The sequence below is a fragment of the Nanorana parkeri genome, unplaced genomic scaffold (genome assembly GCF_000935625.1).
Source record: "Nanorana parkeri isolate BGI_ZX_2015 unplaced genomic scaffold, ASM93562v1 scaffold626, whole genome shotgun sequence".
NCBI classification, from domain to species: domain Eukaryota; kingdom Metazoa; phylum Chordata; class Amphibia; order Anura; family Dicroglossidae; genus Nanorana; species Nanorana parkeri.
This window is the reverse complement of record NW_017306894.1, coordinates 705,064-719,904: the sequence shown is the minus strand read 5'-3', so window position 1 is coordinate 719,904 and position 14,841 is coordinate 705,064. Positions and strand designations below refer to the sequence as shown.

Below are 14,841 nucleotides of genomic sequence, written 5' to 3'. Positions count from 1 at the left end.
CCCCCCCTGTTAATAGGAGCATTTGGTCAATAAAACTCTTCCATTTGGTCCGTTCACACTTATCTGTTTTTCCTGTGGTGTAATCTTGCTGTGTGACCATGTATTTCAAGTCGTTCTGTACTGTGTGGCTAGTGCTGTGCAGGGTTTTTCTTTTATTGCATACACCGTGCATTATAAATGCATCTGTCATATAAGGCCTCATTCACACGAGAAAAGGGCGCCATGTACAACTCCGTGCTGCGTGCACAGCCGTATCGGGCATCTCCCGGGAAGGACAGGTGCTGCGTGTTCTCCTGCATTGTGGAAAGCGAAGGCAGAAATGGATTTTAGCCCTCATTCACAGGAGTAAAGGCCGGCACGTACAGCTCCGTGCACGGCCGTAGCGGGCATCTCCCGGGGAAGGACAGGTGCCGCTCGTGATTAGTACGCAGCCCTTGTCTTTCTCTATGGGAGTACGCCGCCCAACGCTCACCCCCAAGTGTGGGTGAGCGTACAGAATGGATCCTGTCTGTGCCCGAGCCGGGACACCCGTATGGACCTGCACTTGGGGTGAGCGTAGGGCGACGTATGGCCAGGTACTCCCATAGAGAAGGACGGGGGCTGCCTATTAATCGCACGCACAATGCAGGAGAACACGCTGATTGCAGAATCACGGGCAAAGTAAAAAGCGTTATGATGCAACCTGGCTAATAATTCCACATCAGTTGTAGTGTTTTCTGAGGACCCGTTCACACCGGAGCCTCGTGCTAACCGCATGTTACCGTGTGCTTTGTGCATGCAACTCCACAACGCACCTAGCGTGTGGTACTGAGTGCTGGGTGCATTGCCAATAATTTGAGTGGGAGGTGCATTGGTGTACCAACAGCTATGCATTGCAGCACATCATGTAGTACCACAGTACCTTGCATTGCAGTGAGAAAAAGTAGCGCACACTTTTTCCCCCCACTGCTTTGCACTGTATTGCAGCATCGCATGTTGCATTGCATAGCTGCCAGAAAGTGTGTTGTGTGTAATTAAAATGATTGGCAACACACCTAGTGCTCAGTACCGTGTGATGGCATGCGCAAAATGCTAAGTAACACTGTTGTGTGAATGGGCCGTCAGTGCCCCCCTCCCTTCCCGCACCTTCACAAATAAGTTTTACCTCTTTAAACCCGTGACACACTGCACGCGAAGCTGCGAGCAGCAAAACTGTGATGCGTAGACATTCGCATGCTTGAGTAGCCGAGTGCGACGAGATGAAAGACTTCATCTTCAGCCAATCGACCCATGCGTAAGAACTCAATGGAATTTGCGCCCTGACGCATGCTCTCGCCAGCGAGGAAATTGCAAGACACACTGCACGGGAAGGTCCGCATGCTGCCGCCTCGCTTTGCTCTGCGTGACTTTACGTGTGTGTCACAGCCTTTGTCCTGCATGTTCCACTTCCTTTAACAAGCCAAACAGCGTTGTCACCACATTACAGTAAGTGGGGAAAATAAACGGCTCTGCTGGCAGGATCAACAGATGACAAAATGGGTACCGGGGGGGGCGGACTCAGGAAAAACAAAGTGCTGTGTGATCTGGTGGCGGATTGCATGTAGTTTTAGACTTTGCTTATGGTTCCTTTGGGTCTGTAGGCATGAGATGATCAATCTGGTTGATGGTCTTGTGTCTGTAGAAAGGGCCAACTCGCATATTGCTCTTGGGTGCTGGCTCTTGTCTGAGTGTGGCTGGTTGACACCCTCCCCACCCATCCAACTTCTTCTGTTGTAATCAGCTGTTGGTAAGATTAGCAGCTCATGTGACTGCAATTAAAAGGGCATTGTGAAGTGCGGCTTCTGTTTGATGGCCGCTGGACAGCACAACACCTGAGGGGGTGTCCTGTCCCTCCCTGGCTGACTTTGGTTTTGACCTTCCTGTGAGCTGTACATGTTAGCGAGCAGCGTTAGAGGTGAGCAGCAAGCTTTTGTTTTGCTTGCCATCATGAAAGGGGTGGAATTCCTGGCAGGTGGTCCTTTACCATAACTATTGGTAAAATTTGTGTCCCAATCTTAATAGGAGCCATTTGATGGTCAATAAAACTCTTCCATTTGGTCCGTTCACACTTATCTGTTTTTCCTGCATTGTAATCGAACTGCCGGCTTCTGCAATGGGCAGACTGGCTCCTGAATTCTTATTATTTTGGCCCTCCCTGCAGTAGATCATTATTTTTCCACTTCTTTAACATGCCGAGCTGTCCAGCAAAAGTGATGGATATAGCGTTTGGGCCAAACCATATTACACTGCTGGGGTTACTTTATACCTGTAGCTATAACTACCTAAAAAGTGTTACCCGGAGTTTCTTTATTTTATTAGAAAACAGGGACACCGGCACTCCAATGTAAGCATGAAATAAAGTCTTATTTATTGAAGAGATACCACATGTCATTGCTTGAGGAAGGGGATCCTGTGTGACCCCGAAACGGTTGTGGCATCTTTGTGATATGTCGTATCTCTTCAATAAATAAGACTTTATTTCATGCTTACATTGAAGTGCCGGTGTCCCTATTTTCTGCTGTCATATGACGGCTGCCATCAGTCGATCACCGAAGCACCCATTTGATTTTCCTTGAAGACAAGCGGTCAGGAGTGCGATGGGTTCATGGATCTAGTCTTTATTTTATTAGTCTCCTAAAGTCCATTCAAAACTACATGCTCATCTCTTTACCAGGTTGTCCCCATTTTACAGTAAGTGGGAAAATTAAATGGATCTGCTAGCTGGATCAACCGGTAGGCAAAAACGTTTGCCTGGAGGACCCAGAAAAACAAACTTCTGTTCATATAGTGACATTTTATAATAATTTTTACCCATAGTTGCCTGTAGGCATGGGATGATCCTCGTTCAATCTGGTTGATAGTCTTGTCGGTTGGCTCCTTCTATAGCTGCCTACAAACATTTGGGGAGGAGGTGATTGAACAGGTAAATATACCCGTAGATGCTGGCCCTTGCCTGATCGAGGCTGGTTCCCCCTTTGGCAGTCAGGCATAGGAATCCTGTATCGGCAGTCCAGTGGTAGTGATTGGCTGTTGATCAGGGCTGGACTATACCCAGGAGCCAGCTTGCCAATGCTCCTTTAAAAAATCCAGATGATATCCAACTTTTGAGGTATTGCCAATGGAGCGTGTCCCTCGATTGGACAGACGGGCTCCTGAATTCCTTATCCAATGGCACTTGGGCATAGGCATCATTTATTGGCCGTCCAGCGGTAGTGATTGACTGTTAACAGGGCTGGAAAATAGTAATACCCAGGAGCCAGCTAGCCAACGCTCCTTTAAAAAATACAGATGGCATCCAACTTTTGAGGTTTTGCCAATGGAGCGTGTCCCTAGATTGGTCAGACGGGCTCCGGAATTCCTTATCCAATGGCACTCGGGCATAGGAGTCACGTATGGGCCGTACAGCAGTAGTGATTGACTGTTGACCAGGGCTGGACCAAACCCTAGGAGCCAGCTAGCCAATGCTCCTTAAAAAAATTACTGATGGCACCCTACTTTTGAGGTTTTGTCATTAGAGCGTGTCCCTAGATTGGTCAGGCGGGCTCCGGAATTCCTTATTAATGTGTCCATCCCTACCCTTGACCTTTTGAGGAACAAGTAAGGGAGGACAGATGGTTTAGCTTTTCGAGGGCAACTGGTAACTTTTTATGTAATCCATGTGTTTTGGGTTCCTCTGCAGAGCCAATAAACACGTGCAAAAATTTTGGGGGAAAAAGCAAACCATTTGCTTCCTGTCGGTTCACTGTCATTATAGGATTACCGGTTGGTATACCCAAGTCCACCAAGATGGCAGTTTTTGATGTAGGGAGTTTGTTTAAAGTAGATCCTGCTGGTTTGGAGAGTTTTCAGACCTTGGTCCTCCACAAATTCTCATGCACCAGGAGCAGCCGAATGTCTCCTAGAAATTGGTTTTCTTCACTCTATATAGAAGTTTACATTAGGGGATTGTAGACCGCAAGCTGAACAGAACCTGTAAAGGGCAGCAGGTGTCATGTTCTGCTCAGAGGTGTGACCTATAAAATCTACGGGCACCTCTGATTTTTTCCGTTTTTAATTGCCCTTTCACCCCGGCAGGATATGAGAAGTTTTACACAACACATTTGTTCCGGCTTTTATAGTCTGGCCTTTTGTTGTTTGACTTCCCAGAATCCTTTGTGCTACACGCAGCACCCAAAAAGGTGTTAATTCCTAGCAGGTGGCCCTAGAACAGAGGGGCCATCAAACCTTTGCGATTCCCCAGACTTGTCATTTAATAGGGGTCCTGTGACTAGTAAATATTGAACATATCTGTGTTCTCTCGCCCAGCATCCGGTTTGGGGGACTGTAGGGGGAAGAACTTTAAATCTGGTTGTAAAATACTCATTAGTACTTTTCAATTGAATTTCACATCGTTATGACTTCAAAGCCGTGGCAACCGTGGTTAATGGAAAATGAAATATATAGGCAACGGCACTCCGATAGCAAATCAAATACCTCTGTTTATTGACGTGTGAGCAGCATAACGTGATGCACTCAATGCAAGGTTTCTGGCTCTCTCAGGATCCCCTTCATCAGGCAGAACAAGCGATGGCGATTGTACAGCAGAGCTCAGATTAGGACAGGCAGAAGCAGCATAAGGAATCAAGTGGCTGTGCTGCAGTTCTCTTGTGCTAACAATGAAATTGCTGATAGAGAACAGAGAGGAGCTCACGAGTCCTCCTGCTGCTCTTTTCACTGTTGCATCACAGCCTTGAGGCTGTGTAGCAGAGGAATAGATCGGGTCTCCTGTGAGACAGGGCTGTGTAAATGTCAAACTTGGATGGACAGAAATGTATAATAAAACTGCTCACTTATGTTTTCCATCTGTGCATTTAGAGGTTTGCCAGTTCAGTTTCCAGTCTGCTTCCCTGGGATAGCCCCCAATAGCCTATTCCAGGGGTAGCCAAACTTTGGCAGTCCAGCTGTTGTGGAACTACATGCTCCATGAAGCATTGCAAGACTTAAGGCTGGGTTCACACCTAGGCGTATTGAATATGCGCGTTTGTCGCGCATTTCGCCTTGTGCGTTATTACCGCGATTCGCTGTAAAAAAAATGCGCGGCAAGCGCGAGTTTCCGAGGGCTACTTGGCTGTATCCCAATGGAAACGCGAGACCAAAACGCCCCAAAGAAGTACATGTACTTCTTTGGGCGTAGGCTGTTTTGTAGTGCGTTCAGACGGGCTGAAATACGGAAAGGTGTGAACCATACCCATAGAAAACAATTGGGGTTTTCAAGTTTGTACGTTTTTGTAGAGCGTTCGTCGAGCGTTGAACGCGCTACAAAACGTTCAGGTGTGAACCAGGCCTTACAGCAACGCGCATGATGGAGTTTGTAGTGGCTCCATAGCTCAAGCGCTGAAGTTTTGGCTACCACGGGTCTGATGTGTGTACTGAACATGCAGTTGCCTGCACTGCTGGAATGTCAAATCTCCATTCACATATGTGGGTTTTCTTTTAACCCTTTAGCCTTTCTTCCATATATATTGGTTTTTTAGTTGGGGTCTGGTTAGGCTGGCCACACACATTTTAGTCTGATTGTGTAGACTCTAAAAGTGCCCATACACCTTACAATTCTCTGCAGATTTTCTGTGGTCAGATGGAAAAAGTGCAACAGATTGGCTCAGGTGGAGATGTTGCACCTTTTCCATCTGACCACAGAAAATCTGCAGATAATTGTAAGGTGTATGGGCAGCTTTAGTCTTGTGAATGCCAACCTAAGCATTGCCAACCTAAGCATTCCATCCTATCAGTCCGGCCCTTGCACTATGTAGTTTATTTTACCAGATTTTTGTGCTCCTGTTCAAATTTTTCACCATGGCTATTGAGCAATATTTTCCCATTTGTGTTGTGGTGGGGGTTTTTTTTTTTTTTTGTCCCACTGCTACCACCATCAGGGTCACGTGGCAGGTGGACCTGAAAAAGTGAAGATTTGCTATCTTATGGGAAACATCTAAAATAATTTTCTTGTGCTTAAGCAGTTCCCCAAAAAATGTCCTTGGTGTTCCTGATGTGCTGCTTACAGATTCCTCTTTGCTGGAGAGGAAGCTGTACCTTTTAGGATCTACAGTCCAAGAGATCTCCCTGCTTCATCTAGTCTATGGATTCGGCTTCCTCCACATCTCCGGCTGCTTCTTGAATATTCCCCGGCAGTCATGTGACATGAGGAAGCAAAACCCTGCTCCTCTACCAAGATGGCTGCCACCAGACATAGACCATGCAGAACAAAGCATAGTAAGTCAGTAATGGGGAGAAGAGAATTTGCAGGGAGCCTACATGCAATACTGGTGACTCTTGTCCTTTGTCTTCTTTTGGGCACACAGGACAGGTTCTCTTTAGGTTTATCTGTCAGATATATGAACGTCTGATTGCAGCAAGTTGCTTGCTTAGGCTCACCATGCATTTGCACTACAAACCTGACCCCTTTTGTCTCCAATGGAGCTTTTCCTAGCAATCGCACTTCTATAGATTCTATAAAAATGCTCTTGTATGACCCCCGAGTCGCAGTCCTTCATCCTGGTAACTCAGCAGAAGTTGCTGAGACTTGGACCAAGTTTATCTATAAAAATGTGCTTGTTCTGCAATCACATGACTGGCACACATCTGGTCGCTTTCTCACCTGCTTTGTTCCCCAGTCGCGGTGACGCGTGGAAGAGACGAGGCTTCTACAATAGTGACTCTCCTTGTTATGTCTAGCAGAATGTGTCGGGAACAATTGATAGACATGCACCTCGTATTCATTCTCCAACCAGTTCTACCACGAGCCGTGTCCTGGCATGCCGAGGGGATGTAAACACGTGAAGCGATGGTGCTGACATGTCTGACGTATGGAGTCCCTGTGGCTGTTCACTGCAAACTGATCCCTGCCGGGGTCTCCCGTCAACCTTTCACCCACATACCGCAGCTTTGTGTCTTCAATGACTAGGGGCCCTGTCCATGTTTTGGGGGCTGTTCACGTAGCGTTTTGTGATCCATTAGAGGTATGAGTGATCACAAACGATTTATCGTCTATAGGTCTGCAGCTAACGATTTATCTTCATAATCGCTTAGTTAGCCGATTTAACTTCGATTAATCTGATAGAATAAAAAAAATGCCATCATTTATTTAAAATAAAATAACCTTGGGGTGGGTTGCCTACCCATAATTTAATCTCTCTATATTATGATTGGTTCCCTGACACACAGATTTTCAATTGGTCCCCATTCAAATCTGAATGTTTTGTAAACAAATAATTTGCGGTTTGAAGCACGTTCAGGAAAACTACCAACTAATGGCACACAAAATGAGGCCCGGAAGATGCGCGTTTGTCGCAAATGTCCCTCAACATTAACATTTCTAGTGAGCCAAATGGCTTTTTTTCCCCCCTCAGTGGGGAACTTTTCGTATTTTGTCGTGTTTTTTTGTTTTCCTGTTGTGTGGATTTTTTTTTTCTTGATCATCTCGCCAGAGCTACTCCTTGGAAACTGTTCTAGTTAATGACTTCACTGTACAGAGGTCTCCGTATTCTGTCTCGCACAGCGTTGAATATTTATACTTTGTATAACATTATAAACTGCCTTCCCTGCAAAACAAAATTCCATTAATATGTGAAATGTCTGAAAATATTCACCTCTGTGATCACAAAATGCCTGCAGCTGCATAGAATTTAAACCCTGCACTGTGCCCCGTTCACACCTTTTGCGGTAAAGCACATTACATGCATTGGTCTACTCCGGCGCCATTAATTTTGGGATGGCTCCATAACGCACCGTGCATTGCAGTGTGCTTCATTGCCAGACGTGCAGTAGATACAAGATTTTAGATCTGTGTCGGTGTATTTGGCGGCCAATTCAAATTTAAAAGGCTGCCATAATGCACCTTGTTCAAACGGCAAAGGGGTGAATGGGCACTAAAAAAGGCAAAGCCCACATATTGCATGGCGGCCACCTGCGCAAAAAACACCTGTACTGAAAGTTGGAAAATACTTGATTTTCCCCGGCTTCCTCGCGCATTGCCCATGAAAGTAGCATCTTGAACACTAGGGGGCATATTTATAAAGCAGGAAGTGTGACATTGGGCATACATTCACTGCAGGTGAATCCTCCAAGTTCATGTGTTTTTAAATGACATGGTTTAATCGATAGACTGCTAGGTATCTAAAACCTCTACCCTATTCAGGAATTTTGGGGTACTGGCCACTCAGGATCTTGCTGACAGTATATGACACGGGGGGCAAGTAAATGTTCTAACTTTTTTTTTTTTTCCCCAGTATTTTTTGGGGGTTTTTTTTTGGCATTCTGTGCATTGATATGGGGTTGGGGGAGCGGAGAGGCACTAGGTAAAAGTAGAGCTTTAGAGGAAGTTGTTAAGCCAGTCATCCATGTCCTAACCTCTGTGTGGTCTTTAGCTTTACCAAAATCCATGAGATGTTGAGAGTATTACTACATCTACCGTCCATCTAAGAGCTGACCATATAGGAATGAGGGGAGATCTTGACCAATGGGGGTACGTACTTGATTTAAAAAAAAAAACAACTGGGGTTCTTCTCTGTATAAAACCTTTTAAAGGTGAACTATGGGGTCAGGGCTTTTCCCCATAGTTCTCCTTAGGGTAACAGGAGGACACAAACTAGCGTCCTCCCGTCACCCTAGGCTCAGTAAACTGCTGCTCGCGGTATACTAAGATGCAGCAGCTGAAGCGGATCCCGACAATTATGCCGGGATCCGCCCAGCTGGGTGACTGACAGCTGGCTCTGCCTATATAGAGGCAGAGCCAGTTGTACCCGCCCCCTGCCCCGTCCGTTCCGCCAGTCAGCGCTGGAGGATCGGAGCGGGAAGGGGGGAATCCAGCCCCTCCCCTGTCACGGCAGGGAGCCGTGACAGGATTGAGAGGTGAGCGAACGCCGATATGTGTTCGCTCACCACCCGATCTACTGAGCCGACCTGTGACAGTCTCATTGTCACAGGTCGGCTAGAACTATGAGGTGAGTGAAAAGCACTCACCTCATAGTTCTCTTTTTTAAAATATCTCTTCGGTTTACTTGGAGGACAGTTGATATAAATAGCTGTGTAACTGTTGCTCAGCATTGGCTGTCTATAGAGGAAACGGAATGATGGTTGGTCTCTTGGGGTCCTGGACAGAAAGTCAACTAGATGTTGGCTGTAAATGATTCTGTATCTTGTCAAACTCAAAAATGGCGAGGTTTTCCTCCTAAAGTACATTGTGTTCTCCTGAAACCTTTACAATTGTACCCATGAATTTAAATGAATCTTTATATGTAAACTAGTTAAATGATGTAATTTGGGAACTGTCTCTCTCTAAAAGTCCTGTAAGTGTTGAATGTGTTATGAGCTGTAATTGTTGGTGAAGGTGTCAATGGGAGGTCAGGGGATCATTGAGACACTAATGAGCAGGGAAGAGGCTACTTAGGGAATTCTGTAGAGGGTCATCAGTGTTGCATTTAGCTGCTGTCATTTCTTATAGTAACCGGTCTATGTCTAGATGTTGTAGTTGTCCTGTGATGGGATGCTTGAGGAACGTTCTAAAGAGGTCTGATGGGTGTGGCGGTGACCTGCTGTTAACCTGTCTTGTGCAGATGCCAGAAACCAGGTAAGTTGGCATGTACTGTGGCATGCAATGCTTCTAGTTTTAAGCAGGGGTAAACCAATTGATATGGAATTCAAGAGCTGGTCTGTTAATCCAAGAGTCGGCAGGATTTTTTGGCAACCAGCTCCATTCTCAACAACCCCAAAAGTTGGGCACCAGCTGTAATTTTTAAGGAGCATTGGCGACCCGGCCCCTGGGACTTGTCCAGCTCCTGTTTTGAGGGATAATAATAAATGGAGATTAAAATAAGCAATCTTGGCAAACGGGCCTTTTTGAGGGGGTCCGTAGTTTATTTGAAAACATACTTTTGTATAATACCGTGGTTCTATCTTTCACTGGTCGTTATTGAGGCTGGTTATGTTTTTAGTTTTTGGCTTGCCCTTTCTGTCATTGCTTTTTGTTTTAGAGGTAATTTGTAGGGCTTTTGGCTCTCCACCAAATGGGTCACCTGGGTTTGAGTGTCGTGTGCATGCTGGCAGAACGTCTTGTTGCAATTTTTGTCTTTAAAATGCTGCTAAAGCTTTTCTTTTCTTTGGGTTTAATTTTTAAAACCAACCTTGCTTTGAATGTCCAAATATCCCCACTAAATTTTTACATGGGGGGGGTTTTCAAACGGACTCAACAGCTCAGGCTTTCTTGACACTGAGGAATTGGTCAGCTGCCGTTCCTTGTCCCACCGCCTGTGAACATGCCTTCATGCCTCATGTGGATATTGTACAAATGTATGGCAGGGTTTGCTATGCAGAGAGGATTGTCCAGCACTTCAGACTACATGTCTGATTTCTGTTCACTTGGCAAACTTTTCTGCAAGTTTGAGAATTTGGGTTACAATACAGAGAATGGCCAAAACTCTAAGAGCCTTAGCTTCCACTTGTACATTTACTAGCTGCACAAGGACTTGTTCAGGAAGACTGTGCTAAGTGCAGTGGCAGATTCCTCTCTAAATAGGATTGGTGGGCTCGCTTAACAAAGCCAAAAACAGTTGGGTGGAGGAACATCTTATTACCCATTAAGGATTAAGCAGACTGAAGATTGGCGGGCATAGCTCCTTGTACAACAAACTTCTTTCATTGGGCTGTGACTCCTAGTAGACGAGAATGTATGTTTGCCTCTTGCTGTTTCAAGAAAATTGGAACAACAAGGTTTCTGATCTGCTTCTGGTGATCATTACACGGCTTGGCAGATGTCCAACTGGCACATTTTTACTGTTGTTCTAGTAATACTTAGCTATGGCCCCTTTAAAGGAATTTTGTCATTGAAAAGAATAGAGGCTGCGGTTGGTGGTTGCCTTCTGGAAATACAAGTTGTTCATCTGTTTTACTTGCCATCTGGATTTGATGCTTGCTGACCAGAGCGGCAGATCTGAACACTTGTTCCAACTCAAAGTATTGAAGCCAGAATGACAGCCAGGCACCTAGAATTTTTGAGGCTAGCAATGGCAGACACTTTCTCTCATGAAAGGTTTACTGTAAATTTTCTCCAACTGGATTGGGTCCTGCATGCTACCTGAATTGGCCCTCTTGTCTTTCTGCCTTATTTCACAAAATCGTGCATCAGTTTTCACAAGAACTATTTTTATTGTGATGGGGAGTAAGAGGGAAAATGATTCATGTCCTATCATTAGGGTTAACAGAGCATTTGGTGTGCCGTTTCTTTCTTCTGCACTGAGCGCGGTTACACAATCGCGGTGTGAGATCCCTACATCTGCTCTCTGCCTTTACACTCGGTGTGGGATTAGTGGTTTCCTGTGTGTGGTTTGACGCTCTAGTTTCTTGTCCAGATGTGTCACATAAGGCAGCAAACTCTTTGTAAAGGTCGGGATGCCGTCAGGGTGGATTTTAAATCATCATTTTGAAAGAGCAACTGTCATCTCTGTCCCGCAGCGGCTCCTCCTCTGACCCGCTGTTGGCTCACCCGACAGTCCCATTCCCTTTTAAAGGAGAACTATGAGGAGTGCTTTTCACTCACCTCATAGTTCTAGCCGACCTGTGACAATGAGACTGTCACAGGTCGGCTCAGTAGATCGGGAGGTGAGCGAACACATACCGGCGTTCACTCCCCTCTCGATCCTGCCACGGCTCCCTGCCATGACAGGGGGAGGTGCTGGATTCCCCCTTCCCCGCTCCGATCCATCAGCGCTGACTGGCGGAATGGACGGGGGAGGGGGCGGTTACACAGCTGGGCGGATCCCGCCACAATTGTCGGGATCTGCTTCACCTGCGGCGTCTTAGTATACCGCGAGCTACAGCTAGCGGTATACTGAGCCTAGGGTGACGGGAGGATGCTAGTTTGTGTCCTCCCGTTACCCTAGGGAGAACTATGGGGAAAAGCCTTAACCCCATAGTTCTCCTTTTTAATGGGACGGCTGGTGATGCGGCAGTGACACAACAAGGTGAGGGACGTGGCGGGCAGCAGCTGAGTGGATTTGCAAAGCTATGGGGTAAAGGAATATTCCTGAACTTTGTTTTATGATTTTATCTCAGTTACTTACCGTGTAATCGTGTGAATGCATCAATGCAGTGCGTGTTATCTCAGCTTGGATTCATTGAATGAGTTTACCAAAAATGTAAATATTGCAGACTATACAGCCTCCTGCTACATAACAAAGCTCAATTTCATGCTGAATAAACCAAATTATTAATGTATCTGAAATCGAAAACCTATCCTTTTTTTTTTTTTTTTTACTCCAAAAGCATTTTATTAAAATACATTTGATAATCAAAACAATCCGTTTAAAAAAACAATTTGTATCCACCCTGGATGCCGTGTCACCTGCCTTTGCACAACTGTCCAGCACACATGGGGAGCAGAGCGGAGGCAGGGGGTCATTCGTGTCGTCATCCTCCCTTTTCACACTGGTGTGGCGTGTGAGAGTTTACTAGAGCAAAGTATCTTTGAGGGCTGTGAGTTTCGATGGGGAGATGTTACACAGCTGTTTCCTTTAACCAAGCAGGAGGGGGAAAACATTGCATCTGTTGCTCATTGTGGGGAAGCAGATTACATTTATCACCTCTGTTTAAAGTGTACTTGCCAATAGGATTTGGTGGGGGGCGGGGGCCTTGATAGAATTGCTTAATTTGCGAGAAAAATAATGCTGTCTCCTTGCCACTCTGCAGGTGTCAAAACACCCACATTGTGCATCTTCACAGCTCTTTATATCTTTTACCTTTTTAAACCTATGTCCTGCATTCTTTTTTTTGCATGGTTTTCCACACTCCTTTTTATCTTCTGTTCCCTATCATTGCACACTGTCCTCTGCAGGTATATGACCAATCTGATGGGTTAAATAACTGCGTGAAAAGTTGTTTAATGATTATACAAACTTACCACCCCAACCACTGTGGTTCTTAAAATAAAGGCTGTACTCCGAATACACAATCTGACATTACTATACTTCAAGGTGATGGCATTGTCTCTTCCCTTGATCCTGAAGTTGGCGGATCCAGACTTTTTATCTTGTAACTTGTTTAGATTCATATAATGTGTTTTGGACACAGTAGGAAATTAAGTGTTTATAATTTTGTTCAGCTGCTTTTAACTTGTCTAGGTGGCCCATTCGCATAGTTCTGTTGCTGTGCGTCATTGTGCATGGTAGCACGTTGTACCATGTGTTGCATTAAGCCAGCCCAGTCGCAAGGGTTCAAAAATGCACATTATTGTGACGCAAGCTTTGTGGAATATATGAAATTTAACTTTTTAATGCATATTTAATGGAGGGGGGGGGCGGGGGCACCATTCCTGATCCCTGAAGTGACCTGACCCGAGGACCCGACTCTCTCATCCAATCCTTCTACCCACGCCTGTAATTGGATAAAGCGTTAATCCAAAGTTTGCAGTGACGCCTGAGTCATTGTGAGCACGGCTTTACACCAGAAGTTCGTCTTGAGTAATCTTTGTGGAATTCTCCTATAAACTGGTATTTGGAAACTGCAATCGTCATATCACAAGAGTAAAAAACTAACTGCAAAGTCTTCTTTTTTTTTTTATAAAATGAACTAAAGCTGAACTTCCGTCATTTAAATGCCCTTCTTAGAATTGCACCATAAAAGGGTTCTTTAACATTTTCTCCCCACGGGATGACGTTAAAGAAACCAAACCACTATCAGTATATGGAGCTGCCATTGTAGATCTCCTTTTGAAAATGTTGGTTGCCTGGGTTTCATGGTAACAGTGACTTCAGTACTTCCGAATAGCTGACCCTAGGACAAGTATGCAGATCATAAAAGTCAACCTAAACCCCCTTATCTATGTACTTTTTATGGGTCAGTGACTCAGTCCATTGAAGGCTGTAGATCCGCATAAAATCCTGGAAAATGGCATGTTCAGGTCAGAAACGGAAGCATACACCTTCTGAGAAGATTCCTCCTTAACCACAAGCTTGCTTTTCCTTTTAGGCCTTGACGTTGACCTAGGCATTGGTTTGACATCAGTTTGAGATGCTTGCTTTCATGGACTGGTGGATTGGACCTGCTTAAAATGGGTTTTGAGTTCCTATGGACAAAAGCCTGTCGACCCTCCCCCGAATATTTAGTATTTATTTTTATTATTATTATTATTATTATCATCAACCATAATATGTCGATGATATTTATTAATGATGATGTTGATGATGTTATTAATATTAACAATATTATTAACATTATTAATAATAATGTTTGTTATACAGGATTTATATAGTGCCAACAGTTTGCGCACAACTTTACAATATAAGGAAGACATTACAAATACAATTCAAGATGGTAAGGAGGGCCCCCGACGCCGATTGTATTTTTTAGGGAGCTCTTGGCAGCTTACTGCGGTGCAATCTCCCCCATGTAGAATTGGTACGGGGTAAGCTGATGCAGGCACACACCCAAAACTACATCTCTTAAGAGCACTTTACCTACACACAGTGTATGGCCGGGCTCTTGGTAGTCAAGGTAGATGTCGTTTTTCACTACTGGGAAAGAAATGTACGAAGTTGGAGAGGGGTGGGGAGGTAGATAAAGTTCTGTAGTCTTGCATGCAGGGCTGACAATGCTGCCTCGGATTTTGAGTGCAGCAAATTGTCAGCACAAATAGGATGTTGGCTCACTGGAGTTCTGGCAGATCAACAAGGCATTTTTATGTGACAAATCCGGGGGAAGCATGTCTAACAACATAATGAATGTGGCTTTTGTTTTTTTCCAGACACCCTTCTTAAGTCGATCTTCTATTTTTCTTTTTTTGCATTTTTATAAAGG

At 45.0% G+C, this 14,841-nt stretch overlaps 1 protein-coding gene across 1 annotated transcript in view; it reads left to right on the top strand.

The window, feature by feature from the left end:
- LOC108792297 (gap junction gamma-1 protein-like) overlaps nt 1-14,841 on the top strand; it is a 38,800-nt gene that overhangs the window by 18,522 nt on the left and 5,437 nt on the right. The gene's annotated exons all lie outside the window — the stretch shown is intronic.